The sequence below is a fragment of the Struthio camelus genome, chromosome 11 (genome assembly GCF_040807025.1).
Source record: "Struthio camelus isolate bStrCam1 chromosome 11, bStrCam1.hap1, whole genome shotgun sequence".
Lineage (NCBI taxonomy): Eukaryota > Metazoa > Chordata > Aves > Struthioniformes > Struthionidae > Struthio > Struthio camelus.
In genome coordinates this window covers 18,325,776-18,350,118 of record NC_090952.1, presented here as the reverse complement: position 1 = coordinate 18,350,118, position 24,343 = coordinate 18,325,776, and the positions used below count along the sequence as shown (strand labels likewise).

At 36.1% G+C, this 24,343-nt stretch overlaps 1 long non-coding RNA gene across 1 annotated transcript in view; it reads left to right on the top strand.

Annotated features, from left to right (window-relative positions):
- Positions 1–16,591: 16,591 nt before the first annotated feature.
- Positions 16,592–24,343, top strand: part of LOC138068714 (uncharacterized) — a 71,514-nt gene continuing 63,762 nt past the window's right edge. Inside the window, exon 1 of the long non-coding RNA XR_011143424.1 lies at positions 16,592–16,675. This is a non-coding gene — a long non-coding RNA (uncharacterized lncRNA). The remainder of the gene's footprint in view (positions 16,676–24,343) is intronic.

Below are 24,343 nucleotides of genomic sequence, written 5' to 3'. Positions count from 1 at the left end.
GGTACCCAGACATGTGGCATTAAAGTTTTTTCTTAGGAAACCCACAACTAGCCAAAGGTAAAAGTTTTTTAAGAAGCATTGCAAAAGAATGCAAGCATGGCTGCATTGGATCAGATGAAAGGTGCAGCTAGCTTTGAATATTGCTTTCAGCCTTGACCAAAGGGAAGAGTGTAAGAGCATGCCCTGGCTATCCAGTATACCTGTATTTCACAGAGCCATCAATTTGTCAACTAATAGAGTAGCCCTCCCAAAGGAGTGTGTTTTACTTTGAGTTTCTATGGATTTTTTTCTTCCCCCATAGCTTGGAAGCTACTCAGTAAGGATACTTTGTGTACTTCTTTTTCTTATCACATTCTAATTAAAGGCTAGCTGTTTAGAAGCTACCATACTATGAGTATTAAAAAAATATATTTTCTTGACCAATTTTGAGAGATCAGTAAAAACCTAATTCTGATCATGATACAGACACTATATTATTGTTGATAAATTGAGATGCTCTTCTTTCCTTGGAGCTTGGAGCAACTTGTATCAGCACTGGACCAGCTTTTTTACAGGGAAGAGTTACAATACAGGAGGGAAAAAAAAAGCAACTTAATACGTCTTAAGCAGGGAATGCTGCTATTCTGCAAAACAGAGGGGAAGATAAATTAAAAACTTCTGTTTTATTATCTAGTCAAGCTTCCATCTTACCAGATTCAATAAGTAGAGCTTGAGCCATCACCACTAGAACAAAAGGGCGGCAGCTGAAATGATCACATTAACATCTATCAAATACTCAAATAAAAATTGACTATCTGACATGAAGCTACACAGGTTAGCAAAAGAGCAGATGCCATGGAATGAGATTGATGCCTCCGCGATAGCCTAAAGTCTGACTAATAATCCAGAACCAATTTGTCACAGATGCCAGCTCTTAAGTATTGGTTAAGCCCTGAGAAAATAGTCTGGATTTCAGCAGCTTCTGGTGTTTTTATTTTAGCTATATTGTTATAGGCAGTTATTCCAATACTCCTTTAAAGCTTCTCTTTCTAATGTTTCTTCTTACCCTGTAGGTGAATTTGTCAAGCCAAGAGTAACTCCTATTTCTGCCAAAAATATAGGTGCAAATTACATGCAACCATTTTAAAATCTTAAATATAGTACACTTTGGAGAACAGTGCTGTACTTTTACTGTTTTCAGACATTCAGAAGATCAGGATTCTTGTCTTAACTGTGTTCCATATTTCAGGACATTAAAATCTCATCATGTGAGATTTTCATATTTTAGTTCCGCACTATGAAATAAGAATAGTAAGGATGAGAGAAGATCCATCATTTTCTTCTTTCTTGCTCATCAGTGACTAGATGGAGGTCAGGTGAGGGGAAGCTTTCAGAGGTGTATTAATTCATTTGTAGCTTATGCTATACCATACAGGTCTTATATATTTTCACTTCCACTTCCTGTTATGCATTGCTTCTTTTCTAAATGAATTTAGCAACGGAGAAATTGTAATAATTTTTCCTCTTCTCCAAACCATGAATAAGCTATTTCTGAGGAAAGCACTCATTAAAGAGTAGTGCTTGAGTGCACTGTACCACTTGCGATAAGAAATCAGGATGGTAATTCTTGCATGTTACTGGAGCCTTAATATATTGAGTTAATAATATTTCATAATATTTCTGTGCATGTGTTGACTTTTTTTTTTTTTTTTTTTTTAAGTGAGATGATCTTCTAACACAATTCATTCCTGGGAGACTGACTTAATAAAGCTAGAAAATACATGTCTCCTAATGGGATGCTATTAATCTTCATTGACAAGTTATTTTTTCTATTAATTATCTTATTTTGAACTGCAGTTTTTAGTTGACAAATGATAATATTTGCAACTATTATGAAGATTAGTTTAAAAAAAACTGGAGCCCCTAGCGTAGGGCTCCAGACGTCTGTACTCTTTATCTAATCAGTAGCTACTAATACTGAATAGCTCTTATAAAAAATGACAATAAAACCCTTCACTGAGTTAAAAGCACTGAGTCAAAAGCTCTGCTGCATCTCTATAACAAAAAGATCCTTTGAACAAGAGAGGGAGAGAGAGGTTGTCTGTCTATTACTGAAAATAGCCATGGTTCTGTTATCTGAAGCCATAACACTTTATACTGTTCACAGCAGAACTAAAATATACAGTGTGTATGTTGCGGAGTGTTTGCATGTTGCGTGTTTGAGTGTTTGTGCATCATTTATCCCTAACTACTGTGAGGTAGGAATATTAGATTTGACTCTGACTTGATTATATTATCAGAAATGTCCAATGTTAACACTGAAGCCATCAAAATCAGGTTTATTGATCAAGTTACTGTTGTCTGTTTAACCCTAGCCTTATGTGGTTTACACTGAACCATGTATTAGTTCCTACATGTTTCCCATCACATGGTAAACATGAGTCCCTCCTGCTGTGATCTGAAACACTGGTGCTGTTAATCCACGGTTCCTTTTGTGAAGGAATAGAACATGACCCTAATTCTTTGAAGTTTGTGCCAGCGTTGGGTGAGAAATTTGTCATGAATAATTCATTTGACGGATTTTACCCCCTTTAACTGTTCAATTATTGATCACAAAACGAAAAGTCTAGAATGTATTAATTATTTTAAATGATTTGTGAATTACTGTGAGTATAGTTTGCCTGAAGATTGTGGGGATTGTTATGAATATTCAAAATTGGAAGTATGAGTTGTATAAATCATGTGGGATTGATTCTTTTGCTTAATTAGAAGTTTTACAATGCTGTAAGAAACAGAGAATGGCCTGAATTGGACAATCACAATTAACACAATTGCCTAGCTACACCATATGACATTATGTTTAATAAACTTAACTGTTTGGCTAAAATTTCAGTTTGTACAAGTGTTCCCACTGATAACTCTCAATTGCTATGGTGCACACAGGAAGTAAGAATTAAAACACAGCAGAAATAAACATATTTTCAAATTCTTTACAGGAAAATTACGTTAACAAGTTAAATGCAAGATCTGCAAGATCTTATGGAAGAGGAAGGTGATTTTATTACACAAAATCTTTAAGCAAGTTGATTTTATCCTCTTTTATATCCTTTTGGGGTCATCAGCCTTTGCCTCTTGATCTTGCTCGCTTCATTTTCATGAAGGGCAGGCGGCTACTCACTGTTTGCTTTTTCCTTTGTTTGAATCTGTTTGAATGATACAACTATAATCTGTTTTCCTATTGAGCAGCCTTGTTGCCATTGTGCTTAGAGAGCAGAGCCTTCGCCTGTCCTCTGCTGTCGGAGTGGCGGCCTCTGCCACATAGACAATAACTTCAATTTCATTTCTCAGCATAATATCGTGGAAGCAGTGTCCTCCACTAGTAACACAGGCCATTCTTTTTATTCTGCTGTTTCTTCTGGTGCTTACGCAAATTTGCACTCGTACTTTCGTTCATACCAACTCTGATATTTCTGTTACAAATCTCTACCTATAGATCAACAAGCGCTGGAATGCCGATAGTGTTTGTTTCTGTTGGCATGTTTGTAATGTGTTGTTTAGTACATGTTAATATGAACATATATTTTGCGCCAGGTGTCTCCTTTTGGATATTTTTGGCTTACAAATTACAGCTGTATTTCTATTAGTGCTGTTTTTTTTAAGAAACGGCTTAGTAAGTGCCAATATTTGAAAAATACATCTTTGCTAGATGTGGAGAGGTGTGAATGCCTGAAAAACAGGACAGAAAATCATTTTATTGAAGAAGAATGAAGAATTAATGAATCTATCTTGTCAAATGATTTTTCTTTCAAACACGTCTGAGTGACACTTTCTTTTGTTTATCCTCATTTACAATTTCAGTGTCTGAAATGCTTTTCTCCCAATACAAATACTTTTCAGTTTGAGCTAGGAGCTCATACAAAGTATATTTTTCAAGAGGTATGGGAGAGAAAGACATTAACATACCATAGTCTGTGGGGAGGGGGTCAGATGAGAGAAAGTAGGTCCGTCCTGAGGGTGACTTGTAGTAGGATTTAAGCTCAGGTGCTTTGAACAGCCCCCCGGGGAAGCCAACTCTCCGCTTACAGCAAGGCAGGGTTGAGAGACTGCATTCTTTGTCAAGCACCTGAAGCTGTTAGTTTAAGACAGCCATGTGGATATTTGTTACTGACATCTCAAGCTATGTTTCCTTTACTTATTCTGCATCCTCCTATGCTTTTGCAGACCTGATAGACTTCATTAAATGTTTCAGCATAAGCAGAAACATACGCCTGAATCAACTATATATCTGGTGTTCGTCGCTGAGTTCTAGTGATCTCCAGGTTAAAAATACGAACAAATAGGATGAGAATTTGAAATCAGTGAAAAATATTGTTTCAGATTAGATTCTCTACAGTACATACCAGAGACACATGGAACGGGTTAGATTCTCTACAATACCTACCAAAGACATACAAGAAATGTTTTATGTATAAGGTTTTGTTTGAAACTTTCACGTTTCTCTTACAGTATCAAATCTGGTTCACTTTTGAAAAGATTGATTTCTTTTCCTGACTCTGCAACATACCCAATGACCAGTAGGCTATGCAGGCATTGTTAAGTGTTTACAAATTGAATCAACATCTTAAGAATCTATTAAATAAGCTGGACAGGTTATAGAACATGGGCTGTATAGGAAAAGACACTATTTAAGAAGTGAGTCTCAGTTATATTCTTTCCATAGGTTGAACCAAAATTTAGAATTTCTGCATCAAAATGTAACATTTCAAATTGAATGTCAATCCCTGCATCTGAAAACTGGAGCTACTTGCTATCTACTCCATGAAAAATAACTTAAAAGAAGCTGACTAGATAATGTCGCTTACCTCCTCTTATTGTAGTGCTGAGAGCCAGTGTAGACTCTGATACTGGGTCACATACCCATGTGTCGTACAGTAGAAACATCTTCTCCTAACCAATTCACTGAACACTATCAGAAATTGGATCTCTGTCGTTCTCTTTCTTATTTGTGGCCCCATCATGTCTCAGAAATAAAGGTATGCTCTTGGGGAACAAAAAGATAAAAATTATTGTGGTTTATGTGAAGGCCTGCGGTGTCCCTGCAGAGAGGGTGTTTTTAGTCTTAAAAAGTAGTTGTTCAAAATTAGTCACATTTATGCAAGAGTGGATGTGCTCTCCTGATTCATAAATGTTTCAAAAACACATTGACTGAAGGCAGCTGATGTGTATTAATCATGCTGAAACAGGTAAAGTAGGAAGAAACCATCCCCACAGTGTCACAAAGCTGCCTTCCTGCTGTTACCACGTTCAGAAAGACCAAGCCTCCTGAGCCTCCTAGGTAGTGTGAAAGGACTCCTGTCATAGCTTCTTCAGAAATATTAACCAAAAATGAAAGTGTAGGGGAAAAAAAAATGTTTGCTTGAGAGAGGTTATTTGCTTTTCTTCAAGGAAGAATTTATATACCCTTTCTGGAACAGTTCTTTAGTTTTTTTCCACTTGTAGTTCTCAGCAAAGGTATTTAAAGAGGCAGGCCTGGGAGCACAAGTCCTTGCTCCAGATGTTCACAATGTTTTCATTATCTTGTCCTTTTGGTAGAGCTGTGTCTTTTCATCAGGGAAAAAAATGATACTTTCTCCTTGATTGTATTTGTTGCCTTGGAAGTAGACAATTATGACTGAATCCAAGAAGATGATTTAATCTGCAGAGTAAAAAGCATTTTTTTCATAGACATAGAGAGGTTACTCTTGGTACTCAGCCTAATGTCTAATTTTCAAACTGTAAATAAACTACAGAACAAAAAAAGAAAATGTGTTAGATCATGAGCCTGAGATCATATTATTCATATTTAGTCATATTTAACAATCAGTGTCGTAGCTGGGTAACTGAAAACAAGATCAGTCCAAATATAAACTTGGAAACAATATAAATACGTTGCATAGCACCAAAAAAACCCCAAAGTATTTTGTTCAGAACCTGCATCTGACTTTTACTATTCTGGGGCCAGGAAATGTATTATCTCTTCTGTACCAGCTCTGTCCTAACAGTGAAAGCCTTCTTTACTATCTTTACTTCTAAATATAATTGTTTTTAGGTAAGAGAATAATGTGATTTAAATAAATAGAAGACCTCAGCTAAGACTCTCAGTAAACTTCAGTGAGAGATAACAAAACTCACCTGACACAACAGCTTTGAAGCGTGAATCAAAGCGCTTGCAATTGGAGAGAAACTTGTCATACTCAATTAAAGACTATCTATGGCAAAACACAGCTCAATCAAGGTGAAACACTTCAGTTTCTTATTACATGCACATTGAGCTTCCCTGTAGGGTCTGCTGTGTTTATTGTATCGCATGATGCAGAGAAAAGGCTTTCAGAGTTGCATTTAAAAATAACAGTTCAGGAAAAATATCACAAATGTCCTTGAAAAACTTTGTAATCATCTAACTTGAATATTGTCATTGTAGTGTACCAATTTGCATTACTGTCAGACATGAGTGCCGTGTTTCTTCACCTTCTGATATATGCTGAATGTTACAGCTTAGTATAAGCGTTTACATGTCCTTCTCACTCTTTATTCCATTCCTCATCAAATATTTACAGCTTAAGGAAAGCAAATTTACTATAAACAAACACATACAAATAAGTCTGCTTTAAAAATATCTTCAGCAAATAATCCCGCAAAATGTGTTCCAGAAACTGACAACTGATCTTAAGCAATACTTATCGTGACAGCAGAGTTAACATGTCAAAGTGCAAATGCCTTTTGAAAACTAAATAGGTACCCATTACTGTAGAGTACTGGACCACAAGAGAATTTTTCACCTTCTTTGCTTTCTTGACCTGCTCAACCCCAGAAGAGATGTGTGACCTCCAAAACTTTTAAAAGCCGTTGCAAAAGCTGAACGTGGTCAGAGAGCTCTTGAGAGACATGGGGTCCCGAATATTGCTGCTATGCACTTTCAAATATGTGCTATGCACAGCCAAGTTGTTCTGTCTTCTTCCATCTCGAATTGGTTATTTAATGCTGAGTAGAGTCAGCAAAAAGATTGCAGTACCTTTGCATAGCATTCCTACTTTCTCTGCTGTCTCCGTAATGGGGGCGAGCAGCATAAGCATGTTTGTTTACTCACAACAGCCCTGCCTAGCATGTGCTTAGCGCTGAGCTTGTCTCAACAAGTAATCTCTTTGGAATTGATTCCTCTGGGAGGTGGTTGCAAAGCACATCACAAATCTCTGGGAATACTAATTTAACTGAGTAATATGAGCTACACAGTATTGCTGGATTTGCGAAACTATTTTTGTTGGGCTTTTCTAAGAGAAGCTAAAAGCATTCTGTCCTTTAGAAGAAGCTAAAGGAGCAGAAATTCTGGTGCAAACCTATACTAATTGAAAATGGAAATTGCAATTCTAGTTGAATCTTATGCTTAGGAGACCCTAACTAACTGACCTCTCTTCACTGGATACTGGGGCGGTAATATGGCCTGTATTAAAGGCAAACTTATTTTCTAGATAGGAACTGGATTTTTCTTTCATTTGGCACTTGCATTTTATATGATTGTAAATGTATATTGGGACCAACTAAAAAAAACTTGACTTTGACAAATTGATAATGAATGAGGGCTTGACTGATGGCCCACCAACACCAAATTAAATGTTTTTTCTTGGCCTATATGGACTTAAATTCAAGACAGAATATACTAAATGGTAATATATAGTGTTGTAGTATACCCATGACACACTAACAAAGAGAATGCTTATTGAAATCTAGTTATTTAAATAGAAGTAAACTTCCAAGTCCCAGCTCATTTCATGAACTAGTCAAAAACGCATTCCTACTTCAAAAAAAATCTGTTTAATGTATCTATTCCTCATTATATTCCTAAAAATCTGTTTGTGAGGGTTATTACTAATAGCAGCAGTGCTAACTATAAAATGAGATTCTCCAAGTTACTTAATGTATAGGGTCTATAGAGGCATTTTTTTGTTTTAAGAACCTTGATGCATTGCTGGAGATAAGCAGTATGCAAACTATTAATTGCTTTTGACACAAAGTGACACAAGCACCTTTGATATATAATTGGGGAGCAATGCAGTTTAACAAGTTTTAATTTCTGGTGCAGCTAGAAGACAATAAAGAGAAAGCATGAGAACAAATTAAACGGTATATAGGTCAATCATTCTATTAGGAGTCTTCAGGGAACACATATCTAATTTACATAATTGCATTTCTGCTGCAACCAGACATACTGCTGTGCTAATACGTGTTCTTAGTGAGTCTATAAAAACACTGAAGATGGCCTTTCCTACATTAAAGTATGAAAAACTAGGATTACAGCAGCAAATACATTATTAATTTCATCTAATCAGGATTTCAAGGTTAGCTTGACCCAACCTACAAAGGGCTCCCAGCAGCTCCACAGGTAGTGGTTTGTTGAATTTCTTCCCTTAAAGCAAAGATTAAGTTCTTAAATCTCTCACACGTACATGCAAATAAACCAAATTGCCAATTCCCTTTTTAATTTCATGAGGTTATAATACTTCTCTCTGTGTATAGCTTCTGCTAAATTTAACCACCCCTCATTTGGGAAACTCTTTTGGACTTTACCTGTTTATTTAGATCTTGATAACTGAAGCTCGTGTCATTGTGCACTTTCAGATTCTCACAGAAAGAGCTCATAGACAAAGATCTTTACAGTAAAAATAGTATGTTTCTCTTACTTTTCATATTCATAACCAAAGGCAGCAGGGATTTGCCCAACATGAAATCTTACCATAAGAACTCTAAATTAAAAGTACAGAGAGATGTCTGAGGCTAAACAATACTCAGTGAAGACAGAAAGGTAAAAACGAAAAGTAACTAAGTACACAGAGGAGGAGGATTGAGTGTTTCTCATGCCTTCCTGCCTTTTCCATTAAACAGTTTTATATCAATTTACGTATACCATGCAATTCACTAACATACCATGGTTTTCTTATACCTGGCCCTATCGTTTCAGGCCCATGCTTTAACTTCAACATATAGCTGCATCCAGACTCCATGTGGAATAGAAATACTTCATGTTAAAATGCATGTCTTGGGCTATGATCTCAGATACAATTTATGAAGAGAAAAATATAATACATTCTCAAATTCACACTAAAAATTGACTAAAGAAATAATATAATGAGGTATGTATAATAAACAAAGATATGAGCCGGTTATCTTTTCTGATTTCAAGGAAAAAAGAATGTAAAAATAGCACATAAAACATTGCAATTTTTTCTCTTGTTAGTCCTAGAATTATTATCTCTAACTGTCTCTTAGACAGAAAATTATAAAAAGGACTTAACATAAACCATCTTCTTCATTAAAACTAGGCAGTTAATGCATTTTTGGAGACTCACCCGAAAACTTTGCCAAGATTTTGAGTCCATGTGCTTATATTCATAAATAAGAAAAATACATGTTACAAATGCATTAAATGGAATACTGTTGAATGAAAATGTACTGAATTTCATATAATTAGTATAGAAACTAATCAAAGCATGATAAATCAATACTGTGGTTACCATATGCAAGAATTATGTTAGCTATAGTTCTTTTCAATTAGAATTCTATCCTGGAATTTCAAATAACTTGTGGTTTGGTACAACAATCAATATTCTGTGGAATGGACCTAGTATGAAATGTGATGAGAATTATTTCTTATTGGATGTACAAGTTCAACTCCAGGTATCATTTCAGGACAAGGCTGAGTACATACTGCAGCATGTTGCAAACTGATCATTTTCCTCTCTGAAAATTAAGAGGTAAATAATGGGGCAAGTTTATGAATGGGACAGATTCAGGGATTGTGCCTTGAATCGTGGATCTGTTTTGGATGTTGATTTCCATCTTGAAGTACAACACAGGTTGGCCGATCTCTTCACATAAAGTTGAATGAAAACATGTTGTATACCACACTGAAGAGTTCGCATGTTCACAGGCTAACCTGGAAGCATGTGCTCATGTATAGTAGAAAAACATACTTCTCTTTGAATTTAGTAAGAGAAATTAAGATTTCTTTGATTATGTCACCAAAGCTGCTCCTTTACAGATAAAAGTAGCACTGGCCACCTCGATAGTGAGACTGCTTTACTTTTTCCTCAGTAGAGTTTTCTGTTGGAAACAAAGCTAATGTGTTGTCTTAAGATATCGAGCAAATTCAAATGCTAATGACTTACAAAATAGTCTAGAATGGAAGTATTAGACTGCAGGTATGCTATTAGTGTATGCAGATATGGTCCAAATTACTTTCACCTTAGGATGAGCAAAAAGGAGCTTCTGGGTTTATTTCTTAAATGTAATGCTATGAAAAAACTGCATGGTGCTTTTTCAAAAAAATCAAGAGAACTTAAGTTTCAAAGTGACATGAAAAACAAATGGGATTTCTGTATGTATCTGCAGTATTAGAAAGATTTCCTTAAATCAAAACCTTTTTGAGGGATTGAGAAAGTTATCATATAAAGAAGGTTTATTGTTTTATAAAATTCATCCTATTTTATGTTTGTGTGAGGTCTTTAGAAAGGTCTTCCTAACTATCACAGCTTTTTCTTCCGCGCAGATGTGTACAATTTTAATAAACTCAAACGCCACAGTTTGCTGCTGCTGGGTGCTGGAAATACAGAAGACATAAAACTGCCTCAACCTAGCATTTTAGTTCAGATTAGCATTGTGCTTTTGAAGCAATCCTTCCAATTGTTCCCAGGTACCATGTTTCGATGTGTGTCATGGATCAGTCTCTGAACGCAAAAACTAAATTCCTTTTGCCTGGAACTAGACTAGAAGACAAAGTCCAAGGAACTTGCATAGCATACTCCAGCTGTTCATAGGAGGGCAGACAGACCCCTGGGCCAGACTAGAGCTAATCTGAAGTAAATTGATATCCACAGAGTGAAATCCACAGGTCCTTAGGACTGTTTCCTTCTGCATGTTTACCTATACTGCACCACACTACTTGCTAATGGCGATATAGTCATGGGCATGTACACTAGCACCTTAATTTGGATTAGAAGCGTGCTTTGGCAGTGACTCTCTCAATTGTCCCCACTCTCTGTGCTAAACTGGTTTCCTTTAGGATTAAACTAAACTAGCAGATGTGGTCCAACAGCTTGCTTAAACGCACTCTAACATTCAGTCCACAGGGCAAGAATAGACATATTCTAGAACAAAACTCCCAAACTGCATGTAGTGTGGATATCAAGTCCTTGGCTCCCATAATTTTGCTATTCATCAAGCAAAACCAAAGAACAAAAATCTGTGAACTTTCGCACAGCATTTTCTCAGCAGTCCAGTGCATTTGCATTATGTATTTTAAATCTGATCTGCCCTTTTATATCTTCTATAATGTGTATAAAATAGAAATAATATTCTCATCTTCCCATTTCTTGCTTTTCTTTTTTAAGATTTCCCTGCTGGTAGGAAGCACATGGACAACCTCTTAGAGGTATTTATTATAAGCAAGATCCAACAACTGAAGAGCTGATCTTCTCCTTCTCTCCATCCTCCCTGCATAGTGAATGTTTATATCCTAACTGAAAATGTATCTCTTTTTCTCCTCTTGTGTTTATAGCCTAAGCATGTGGGGGGATAGGACCATAGTAGGAACCACCAGGCACATATTATTATCCACTTCCCTTATGTCTTCTGGGTAAGTTTATAGTGTGTTCTCAAGATCTGTATCTGTATCAGTTCTGCTTCCCGACTACCAAGCTGTGGACTTTGATTATTCAAAGTGTATGCAACCTTAATTATCAATTTTAGTGGTATTTTATCCATTTCTTTTTTTACTTCTAATTAAAACATGAATTAGTCTTTTTCATTAAAAAAAAAGAAATACATATTGCTTTAGTAGCAGCTAAAATGCTAATTATGCCTCTTTCACTGCTAGCAAATTCAGGTTATTTATTTAAGTTGCATGCCTGATTAGCAGTTGAAAAGAAAGTAGATTCTTAATTGTAGCGAGAGGTGATACCAGGCAGGTATTTCCAGACCCTGCACTATTTATTTAGTTTTAACACAAAGAACATACTGTTTAGAAGCAACCATATGTTACCAGGATGATCAATATGGAAAGAGTTAAATAAGCAGGGGTAAATATTTAGCAGGGACAGATCAAAGTTGCTGAGCAGATTCCCTGAAACAAACTATTCCTATAAATGCCAAGCGCTTGATCCGTTTGACTTATGCACATTTCTTCCTAGTATTTTCTTTTCTTGTAAAAATGCTTAATACTTACAATATTTTGTTCACTGGTGATACCTGTGTAGCAGCAAAAATTATTATGAAAATATCTTAAGGTATGAAATGTTCATCATTTTTCATAAAGCTGATTTTTTTTCGCAGAACTAGCTTGATTTTGGGGAAAAAGCATTGTATTTGAACATAGCTATTTAATATTGAAAGTGGCTGTTGTCATAGCTAATGCCATGGATATTTCATGCAGCAATTAATACTATGTACTTTGTTTTGTTCTTTGATTTCTTTTAGTGTTCTCATTCATTATTTGTGGAGGTTATCCACTATCTCTTAGTAATCTTTTTTTTTTTTAATGGGATAAAGATTCTAAAAAATTACATTAAAACTCCAGATCAGTTCTTTCATATTTTTCCCACTTCAGTTTTATTCAGTTTTCTAATTAGCAAACATATATGGTCTTAATGTAACTCAGTAATAAAATCTCTAAATCTCATAAAGTCATGACTAAATAGATTATGCAATTAGAGACAACATCCAGAATAGCTACGGTATTATCTAAGATCTGCCTGCCTGAAGCAGGTGCTGGACAGCCTCGCTTACAAGAAGAGCGAGAGAAAGCTTTCTCGAAGGGAAAGAGCATCTAATTCAGATTTAACTCTAAAACAGTCTCCACAGGCAGACATACTTGTGACAGGCAGATATAACGACATGCTTTTACGTGCTCTTATTCAGTGTTGTGCAGCCAAGGGCCAGATGCGAAAAACTGCAGACAGACTTTACGAGACACCCAGTGGTGTGAAGACATCAACTCAAACCTGAAGAGCAGTCAGAAAACCAAACTGAATATCAGGAAAGATATTCAACAGAAACTGAAACCAAACCCAAGGATATTATTATGCCATTGTAGAAATTCTGGTTTGCCCATACCTTTAATAGCACACAAAGTTCTAGTTCCACCCGCATCTCAAAAAAAGAGACGATAGAACTGGAAAAAGTCAAAGGCAGAGCAGGGCAAAGGGAATATCCAAAGGTGCAGAGCAGCTTCTGGATACTGGAGAGGTCTGGCTGGAGATCAAAAGGCTGTGAGCAGCATGCAGGTGATGGGTCATGGGCATCAGAGTTCAGGTGGTGGGACAGGACCAGGGACTCTCCTTCACTCTCATTTCAGCACTGAGGGAATTCTGAAGTCTGATGGAGCTGCCAAGGAACTGGTTCAAAGCAAGAGGAGGTGACTCTTCGTAGTTTCAATCTTCTACTAAATCTGTAGAAATCAGTGCCTCAGGATGACACGAATGCCAATAGTTTGTGTGGATTCAAGGCAAAGCTGGACAAGCTGATGACAGAAAAATCTTATGCAAGCTACTAAATCTGTGGGAACCATATCTGTCCCACTCTCTAAGCTGCAAACAGCAGGGAACTGGTAGGACACTGGGAGAAGTATAGCCTGTGCTTAGCATCCTCTTACACTTTTCCCTGTGCATTCACTCATAACAGCTCAATACTTTTTTTCCTCTCTTCTCCCTTTGGGGTCTTTTTGGACCTGGCTTACAAAACTTTAGCATCTTTCTGGGATATTAGCCATAGTCGGAGACAGGGCACTGGTCTAGGCAGACTTCTGGCATGGCACGATGGACATCTCTTCTCTTACGTTCTCTTACGTCCATCTCTTACGGAGGCTCGGGCTTGCATGATCTACTTACCAAACCTATTTCACGCTTGCTTTCAGGTTATTTAGCACACCTATCCCTCTTGTGCATGTGAATCCTGTTGCCTGTTTAGGTTTTGTAACTTATTTAATTATTGCTAACTACTGTTTAAGATATTGCTTATTATTAGCCAAATTAATTTGTTTTCTTTTAGATGTTCTTGCTGTCTCCCAAGTATATATAGTTTTTGTTTCAAAATGCAACAGGCACCTCAGTTTTCAAACTATGTGAATGGCAAAGGTAATTAAATTGATGGGAACCAGTGTTTATATTCCCTATATGTTTACATTATTTTAGTGTTCACATGTGAATTCTGTCTGCTAGGTTTGTAGAATTTGAGCCACATTCCTTTCTCAATGAAATTCAGTATCCAAATAGATGAAGAGTAGCTATGTTCAGCACACACAGGGCAAATATATTAGAAAACTTTAAACGGAGTCTCAGATAATCTGCTGGTTTATATTTCTATGATGTTCCTTTTGTATTATATTTCTCAATCAAAAACATGAAGGGAAAAGAGAAGCAGAAAGGAAACACAAGGAAAATTACATGTACTGAGGAATTCAGCCATTTGGCTCATGAAGATCAACATAAAATGATTTTAAACGAATATTAAACATGAATTAAGATTAGGCTATATGATCTTCAAGGATAAACATAGCCTTTGACCTGCAGTTGATGTAAAATTCAGTACTTTTTTTTTTCCTCCTTATTAAGGATAGAACTATGATTTATTGCTTACTTCAATAGTACTATTTTCAGCTCTTTTGTTTTAGGATGATCTATTTAAAGACAAATACAAATCTGAAATTCATCTGGTATTTGGCTTACTTAAAACACTCTATCTTCTCCTTTTTTATGTGTGAAATTAGATGTGGAGACAGGAGACATATACTCAAAGGGGTAATTGGGCACTCTGTCACAATTCTTTATTTCATCAATGCTTATTTTAAACAAATTCCAGAACTTTCAGCTTTAAAGAAAGTAATTTGTGTTAAAATTGCACTTAAAAAAAAGTGCTCCAATGTTTACTTAATTATCATGATTAGTGAGATGCTTAGTAGTGCTCCCCTTTATAACTGCAACTACTGGTAAGTATAATAAATGATTTCCAATTAAGGACTAGCAGAACTCATGACAAGAGAAATCTCTGTCAATTTGTTAAAACTAAGTCTCTCTACCCTGGGAAGAACAATGTAGAACATTAAAATACTGTGTCAGGAGTGCATGCTTAATTAAACCTGCATTAGCCTGGTAATTCTTTATAATTTAATGCGGTTTTTTAGTAATTTTTCAAATTTGTATTTAATGAAAGGATAGACTTTCAGTGAAATTCCAGTATTTTAAATTTGTATTTAATGAAAGGATAGACTTTCAGTGAAATTCCAGTATTTTAAATCTGATTCATTTTAACAGTTAAATGAGGGTTTTTTAAATTTATTATTAATTATTATTCATTCATTCATTGCTAATTAATACGATGTAATTTTGTATAAAACAGATGTTGTTTATTTACATTGTATCCAGTAGCATGACATAGGCAACAGGATGACTGCATTCAACTTGGTTGCTTTGGGCTTAACGTATACTATACTTTTGTGGTTTAGGAGTAACAGTAAATATCTGGATTTGAAAATCCTAGTACCTTGTATTTATGTGGTCGAAGCAACAGTAGATTTTCTGCAGCTCATTATCATCATTTGGAATACCCTGCAGAATAAAAGACTGTTACTGGAATCAGCCTCTGAGAAATAATGAGTATAGTCTAAAACAAAAAAGAAATGGATAGACTGCTGTATTGAGTCCTGGTGCTTTAAAAGGCAGTATTTTCATTAGATTAAAAATAACTGAATTTAAATTTAGATTTCTGGCTTACTGCTCATGTTGGAAAGGTTATTGGTAATAAAAATAGATCACAGTGATAACATACGCTAATTATGATTTATCTCTTAATCAAATTCGAAAAGATGTCTGGTGTAATTTCTATGGTATAATCTAGGAAGCTTGCTTGCTGTAGCCTTGCAGGTCCAGCTTTTCTTGATTAATGTGATTTTAAATATTGTATCTGATAGTTTGAATTGATTTTTGCATATTTGTACATTCTTTCCTTCTAAAGAATATTTAATTAAAGAAAGTTGATAGTATATAATTTCCTTAACGTGCACATACTTGTATTTTACAGTTTTTCTCAAATGGCATTTCTTTTGTAAAAGGCACCACATAGATTTCAGACTCATTATATATAATGACTGCGCTCTTGAATGTTTCAGTGAATGTGAGACCTATTGCGCAACTGGTAGGCCGCAGGCATGACTTTTAAAACCTTTTTTTTTTTTTTTTTTTTTTTTTTTACTCTTTGAACTACAAATTCTATTACCACTGCACATATCTTCTGGGCCTTCCTCTACCCAGGTAGAGATAAAAAGAGCAGAAGGAGTGTAGTTTTGCCTCAGTTTCTCACAACTGAAACAACTAACAGAAACAGGGGCGGAGGAAGTCACCGTGTTTGTACAGATGACAATACCGTGCGTCTAAAGGGGAAACAACTCTTCTTTCTTGAAGCCCACAGTTCTAAAGAAGTAAAAATCAAACCTAGTTTTCAATAGGCAGAGAGGGTGCCGGAGTACCGCGCTGCTGACGTGAAATGGCGACGTGCCCGCTGCTGCCGCGCCCGTTGCCGCTCTGAAGGGGGCCGGCCAGCTCGGGGAGGCAGCAGCCCCCCGACCAGGCCTGGCCGGCGCGGAGGACTACAGCGTTTCACAAACAGCTGCAGATTTGTAAGCAAAATAAGGTTTCAATATATATACTTTTTTACTAGTTTTAATGGATTTGGGTTCCTCGGGTTCCAATCACTTTTCTTTTTATATTTATGAATAAAATAGGGAAAATAACTGTAATGTGTATGTACTCATAATACGTGTATGTGTACAAACGATAGATACTGCTTTAGGAAAGAGCAACTGCATTATCTACTGACTTTGCAATTTACTGTGCTCTGAGGTACTTCTATTAAGCAGGGGCTGCACTCCTTCTGCAGTGGTGTGTGTACTCTTGCTGCCATTTTAAGAAGCATATTTCCAAGAAGTCTTTTATTGAAACATACTTAATTTTTGAAGCAGTAGATCCATTGGAAAAAACAAGATTCTCCTCTTGGTCTCCATTTCCCCCCTTCTGTGATAGTTCCTGGTTGCTCCTCCAAACTACCTTAACTGACTGTTTCAAAGACAGGGTTCTTGCATATCGCAATACAGAGTGTGTTTGAGATACACCGAGGGTCAGAGCTCTTGCTTTGCATTCGTCTTCATCATTGGTAATAGTGCTAGAGTCAGTTGTGTAGCAGGATTTGATGCGTTAGGAAAATCAGTCACTGAAAATAAATACTTCCCTAGTACCTTCATTCTGATGTTTTTTCCAGTACCAGCCTGAAGATTTTATTTCCACTTGCAGGAGCAACAACCTCTGTTGCTTAGGTCAGCTGCTCTTGACTCCCTACTTCTAGCTAGCTAAAAGCAAGTTCAAATGCAGAGCTTCTGAGCTAAGTATTACCTATCCAACCTAATGCCTGTGCCTGCAATAATTTTTTCAGTGCAGCATGCATGCTCCTCTATTTTTAAGGGGATTGTGGATATGCATTTGAGAGGCAATCACTGGATTAATACCTAGGGAAATGCTCTGTAGAGAATAATCGTGAAGACTGAAAAAGTAGTGAACAACAAGGGAAGAAGAGAGATCAAATACAGTGGACCATAAAGGAACTGAATGAAATTCACGAAAAATACTCAGTCATCAATCTATCATATGAGCCCTAAATTGCTAGAGAAAAACATGGATAATCACAGAAATGATAGCAGCAGGACCTTTCGGACTCAGAAATAGTCTGCTTCTAGCTTTAGCACATTATTAATACGGCTTCATCCTCAAACCTCCTGATTTTTCTTATTTGTTGTTGCCTTATTTGTCAGACTCCCCACCAGAAAGCAATGTGACTTCCAAACTTCAGCTTCTGTATTTATATCTTAAAGCCTGGAAGCGTGAACTCATTGTTACAGCAAAATATAAATGAAATAGCAAGGAACTGTGCTTACTTGTGCATTTGGACAGCAGTTTTCCCAGCTCTAAATTTTCTGGGGGAAGTAAATTACCACTCCTATTCCCTACAACTATCACTGACCCTAAATGAGGTAACAAGCTTCTGCTCTTTTTTTCCTCTCAGAACTATGTATATATGTTTCACCGCATATGCGCTCTATTTATTCTTCCATTACTATGCAAGGCTAATACCCATTAAAGTTAACGAGGCACATGTACTTATCTAGGGAAAAGACCTCTAACTATTTTCATAATCCTTCCTTAACATACTAAATAGTAGTTCCTGTTTTTAAAAATAGGTGAGGACATTTTGACTTTTGGAAAATATCTAGTAGTATCTAAGTTATTCACTAATGACCAAACTCTTCCTAATAAATAAGTAATTAATTTAAGCTTACTGAGTTTCTTTTCAGAACTGTTATCAAGGCGTGCCTATGCACAGCAGAGGCTAGAGCTCCTCTGGATGCCGAGAATTTCGAGTCTGAAAATCTCTCCTTTGATCTGATATCTGAGTCTGCCTGAACTCCAGGTTCCTCCTCCCTTTCCCCAGCACGTTAAGAAAGTTGCACTAGCTGTTCACTGCTTCTGGGATCCACCTCCACTACAGTGTGTCTGCAGTTCAGAAAGGACAAATTACTTCCCTATCTGAAATCTTCATACGGTGTACTATTCGTTAAGCATTACACAAGCATTTGTGACTTTCCTATCCTGAGCACTTTAAATTCATTCTTCTTCTGCCTTTCCCATGCCGTGCATTTTTTTCATGAGTGCTTACAGAAGGGACCCCTTTGGAGACTCTATCCCATCCTCAGCCAGTGTTGTTCAGCAGGAATTGGCTTCTTATGTAAGAAAGATGTAAGTATGTAGGATTAAAGCAGAATGCTACAAGAAAAATGTCAGCCTCTTCACTGTATTTAAATCATTGTGTCCTAATTCTAAGATGAATGAGTACAGCAGTAGAAACAAGTGCTCTGCTATGTCTGGAAGTAGGTTTGGTAAAAAATCAGGGTTCCTAAAACACAGTACAAAGTGTTAGACATATGGAACAAAAACAAAAAAGCAAAGAAGCCGTTTTCACAAAGAATTCATTCCTTCCCAACATCGGCCATAATGCAACAAAGATAATTGGTAGAAATGGAGTAGAGATATTTAAGTGAAGTATAATGTTAGATTAATAACACTGTCTGTAAACTGGTTGTTAATAAATTTAATCTGACTTTCAGAACAGTTTTTTAGTAGAAATAGAGGCCTAAATAGCTAGTTTATATTATAGTTGAACTTAATGAAAGGGATTGTACAGAATCTTTCACTAAGATTGAGCTCTTAGGTCTATATTAACAATTAGCACAGCCTAATAGGAGCAGATCTATAGAGAAATACAGTTGATGCTAATGTCCTTACAAGTGTTTTAGGGGTCTTTGGTCTGTCTGTACTCTGGTCCCATGGGCTGAGTACTGTAGTTAGTGGTGGAAGCGCAGTTTAGTTTCCTCTAAGAAGAGCTATGGTGTGGGACACATGCAAAGACGTTCAGTTTTGTGAGTGGGAAGTTCTTTAAAGGATGATTTTGATGAATAGGTAATTTTCTTACCTGTAGAATTTCATAGACCTTTCCGGTATTACAAACCTGGGAAAAATACAGTTAGCATCAACAAGGCAAAAACATTAAAATACGTTAGATTAAAATAAATCTCATGTAATCTTTTCTAATCAAACATCATCTATTAGAATCACCTTAATAGAAGGGAAGATAAGTGAAAAATCTTGAAGGTTACAAATCCAATCACATAATGACCCTCTTATATTGATGTTTCTGCCTGTGATTAATTGTTGATCAAGATATTACCTTGTTTTAATTAGAAGATAAATTGGTAGCATGTCAGTATTAGAATTGATTAAATACCAGAATTATTATCTTAAACTCAATTCTTCAAAATATTTCACTTTTCTTTTCCTAATTTGAAGATAACTCTTGTAGTGTGATATCTTCAAAATAACTGGAAAAAAACAAGTTATTCAAGCTAACATAGTCTATTTTTTCCCTCTTTCTTTTTTGTTTTGTATGACCAAAGATCACAGAAACCTTGGAAGGTTATATGCAGTATTGTCAGCGGGTGTTTTTTTGTTTGTTTGTTTGAAAAGGTAAAGGGATTTCTCTATGGTGCCTTCTTTAAGCAGGTATTTCAATGTCTTCTAATGATTTTGGCTTTAATTATATCTTTTGCTTATAAAAATATATTAATAGAAATAGATGAGTTTCAGAGTATGGTTATGAAAGTGGAATGAAAAGTCTTCTGTGAGGAGAAATCAAGGAAGCACTATGAAAAGGCAAGTGACAGAAAATGAGAAAGTTATGTTCTATTTTACTTTTCTAAATAGAAGAAAAAACCATTAAAGTGACATAAAAATCGAACTTTAAACCCCGATGAAAATGGAATTCAAACATTGGAAAAGTAGCTTTAGAACGCTTTCAAGCAGGCTAAATCAGGATAGCTAAATTGTATAGTCCTTACACAGCTGAGGTTACTACCACAGAGGATCTCCCTAGAGTGAAGTACTGGTTTTCTGCATGTATCTTTTAATACATTCAAAGATTTTTTCAAAAGATATGTTTGTTTTTCAGCAGTAATTACACTTTCCTGCCACCCCCATTTAAAGCTGAAGTTAGATCCTTGGTAATTGATATCTAGCTTCCTGAAAATGTTTCAAGGACTGAGTAACCATGCAAATAAGGATGCAAGACCAAGTCTCTTCACCTCCCCACCATCACGGTTCTTGAGTAACAATATTTTTCCCATGAAGTCCAACAAGGTATCTGAAAAAAATTACACTATATCCTAAATGTGTTTACTTTGTGGTGTTTTATTTTAACTTAGAATAAACATATTGTGTTTAAAAAAAAAAAATTAAATCAACTCTTGAACTCATAAGCTATCTGTCAGAAATTCATGAAAAGCACTATATGTACAAACAAAAAAGCACAGATTTTGAAGGCAAAGCTTTAGAACTGGCTTTTGAATAAACATTTATAAACGTGGGGGTTTTTAGATTGTTTTTTAATTTATAGCAAATCAGCTCCAAATACAAATTTTACCATATTTGTGGGAAAAAGTGATACACTGCACAATAATATAGAATATTTTCCATCTTAGCAGCCTTGCTTAAGTAAGTGTGCAGATGGAAAAAAACATGGTTTACTTCTGAAACTGCCAGCATCTATTTAGCCATTCTGCCCTAGGTCCTGTTGGGGCGTGCTGACAGTTACTACCTTCACCTCCCTAAGGTACCTCAGAAGTTAGGAGCCTAAGTTAGGATCCAGTGAAGGATCTGTCAAAGGATGATTCAGAGCATCCAGGTGAGAAGTCTAGGCTACTGTCTAATTTAAACACCTATAATTGCTCTCTGGAGATACCTGTCCTTGCTCCCTATGAGACTCCTGAATTAGGTGCCTGAAATTTGGCTGTGCAAATGCATTCTCAGAGTTGATGTTTTAGTCTGCTTTGGGAGGCGTGTAAGGGAAAAAATGTTAAAGATAGTCTTATTGTGAAATAAGAGTGACCACACCGGCTGCTGCGTTTTAAATTCACACGTCTTTCCTTTTATAATAGCTTTTTCCTGTATTCACTCTCTCCATGAATGTTAATAATATAATAGCTGGAAAGAACACTAGAGTATCCTGTCTTATCAGAACATATTATTTGCATTGTATTTGTTGCTGTGTTAACCGTATTATCTACCCTGAGTCTATAAAAAGGAGTAACAAAATATATTTAATAGAAGTTCAGAAATAACATATATACCTCATTTTGTGATGAAATCATGTTCAGCATTTTTTATTGGAAAAACTGGAGAAGTCAGACCTAATATTCTGTTCTATTCTTTATTCTACATCAGAAAATACACAAGAACTCAATGTGTGTTGACCATAATAGTGAAAAATCAGAAAAACTCTGCTTAAATCCGTAGCTTTAAGTGTTTTCTGAAGATGGCTTGGTAATTAGATTCATCCATTTTTAGGTAGGCTGCGGAAAAAATCAGAAGACTACTAGACAAACATACTTACCAACTTTTTCAATCAAACCTAGTACCGTCAATGAATGTCAGTCTTCAGTTTTTCTCTATGACTTTCCCCTGTCCTTTAGGGTGCTCTGTTGGCTTTTCAGTTACCACATGATAAATCCCAATAGTATGTTTAGCATGAAACAAATTATTGAGTGAGATGTCTGTGCATCAAAGTTAATGAATTAATCTTCATTTTCCTGAGCAAAGATGCCAGAAATACATCTGTTTCACTAACGCATATAGACCCTGTCCTTTGTTTCGTAGGTGCTCGGGTAGAGATCTTTTTATTACTGAAGTTATTCTTAAGTGATTATGGATAATTGGGTGTTCAAGTGTGTTTTTATTGGCATCTCTTCTTGTCTCTCTTCCTTGAAGGTATCTCTGGATTTATTTGTTTAATTATTAGACAATCAAACATCCTTTAGGCAGTTACTTTTCCTGTGATTCCAGTTGTGTACTGACTCATCACCCTACTCATCTCAGATATGTCTCTACATCCTCTTTTTGCCAGGAAATATCAATTTTTTGAGTGTTTAACAACAAATTTTATGATTAACTGTAAATGAAATGGTCATTAGCTGTTGAAATTTGCACAGAGAGGAAGAACAAGATCGATGTGTACATGCCTGCTTCTGTTTATGCACCTATCAAGCAGCATTCTTAAGCCATTCATAGGTATTCATGAAGAAGTGACTTTACTTTGGTACCTGTTTCCTTGGGAGAGTTTCCCGGAACCCTGGTTTAGTGGTGAAAAACAGCACAGAGTCTGAAGCTCTATATTACATTGTCACCATCTGTAATGGGATCTCACCATAATCAGAAGGTGGAGTCTCGCCTTTTTCACCTCTTAAGGACCAGGAGCTTCTAGGAGCCATAATTCAACAGTAAGGTGGCATCTGGGGTACAAAAAATGCAGTGATGTGGGGAAAGGAAAGGAAAGTCAAATTGCAGGATCCTGACTAAGGAGAGAAGGAATGATGTTTGTAGCTGCTACAGAAGAAAACTGTCAGCGATGGAATGGGTCCTGAGTATTTGGGGAAAAAAGTTACGGAAGAAAGGAAGAAAGCCAGAGGGTCAAATTGCCATTGGGCAAAGGAACGGTATACAGAAATATAGTATATAGATAAGGGTATGTGATGATACTCAGGATTGCTTTTACTTGGGCTGGGCAGAGCAAGGATCTGGTACAGTGTCTAGAAGGAGATAGCCTAGCATAAATAAAATAGAAACGATGACCAGCGAGGTGTAGGTTGCAGTAGTGAGGACAGCTGACCACTAAAGAATGGAAAGTCTCTTTAGCTGAAGGAACCACCAAACAACATTGATTTTTCTTGTATGTTGTAGAGAGCTGAGTGTAGACAACAATTGCTAAAATCACTCTATTGTGCCCAAAAGGATAATATTATGGTTAGTATGAATGGAGGGGAAAGATGGAGAACCATGATTTCACCATATTAACTGGAGGAAGTGATATATTGGCATATTTGAAAGTTGGTAAAATATGCCTATGGACAGTTTGAGAGAAAGATGTGTTATTCATCAGTGAATGATACAGCAATGGTAAATGCATATGCTATAAATGAAGATGCAACCTCTTGCATATAAAGGCCAGTGACTCCTCTTGCTGAAAATGCAATATGTGTATTTTTGAAGCTAAATTTATTTCTTGCTGCATCTGTTCATTATTGGGTTGTTTAGGGCTTTTTTTTTTTTTTTTTAACTCTTATCACTTGTTGTCCCATGTGTGTTATCTTCTAACTCTGCAGTAACAGTACATAGCATTGCTATTTCTCTTTAGTATGCTTATGTGACACTTCAGGATGTTTTTGTTCATTAGGAACATTAATACTTTTTATTTGTCATTATAAAGTAGCTATTTCAAAGTGTGACCTGCCTGTGAAACTGAACCTTTACAATTATAGTAGCAGTTTGTATAATTATTCTTAATCTTATTAACCTAGGGCAAAGCATCAGATGATGTGTCACATAATATACAAATAAGTTTTTAATTTTTGAACTAGTGATAAAGTTTACAGCTTAGAGGAAAAACAACCTCAGGTTTCCAGAATTCTACCTGGACTATTTCTGAGCTAGTGGCCTTAACTGATGAATCATAGACTTTTCTGGGGATGGGGGGGGTTATTTTGTTTTGTTTTAATATATTCATGTGTTTTCAAATGCAGCTTATGTTTTTAAATAAAAATTAATAAGCAGCCATTCTGGGTGTATTCATAAACGTACTTGAAGAAAAATTAACCTAATAGTGTAGAGAGTTTGTGTTTTAACTTCTGGTACTT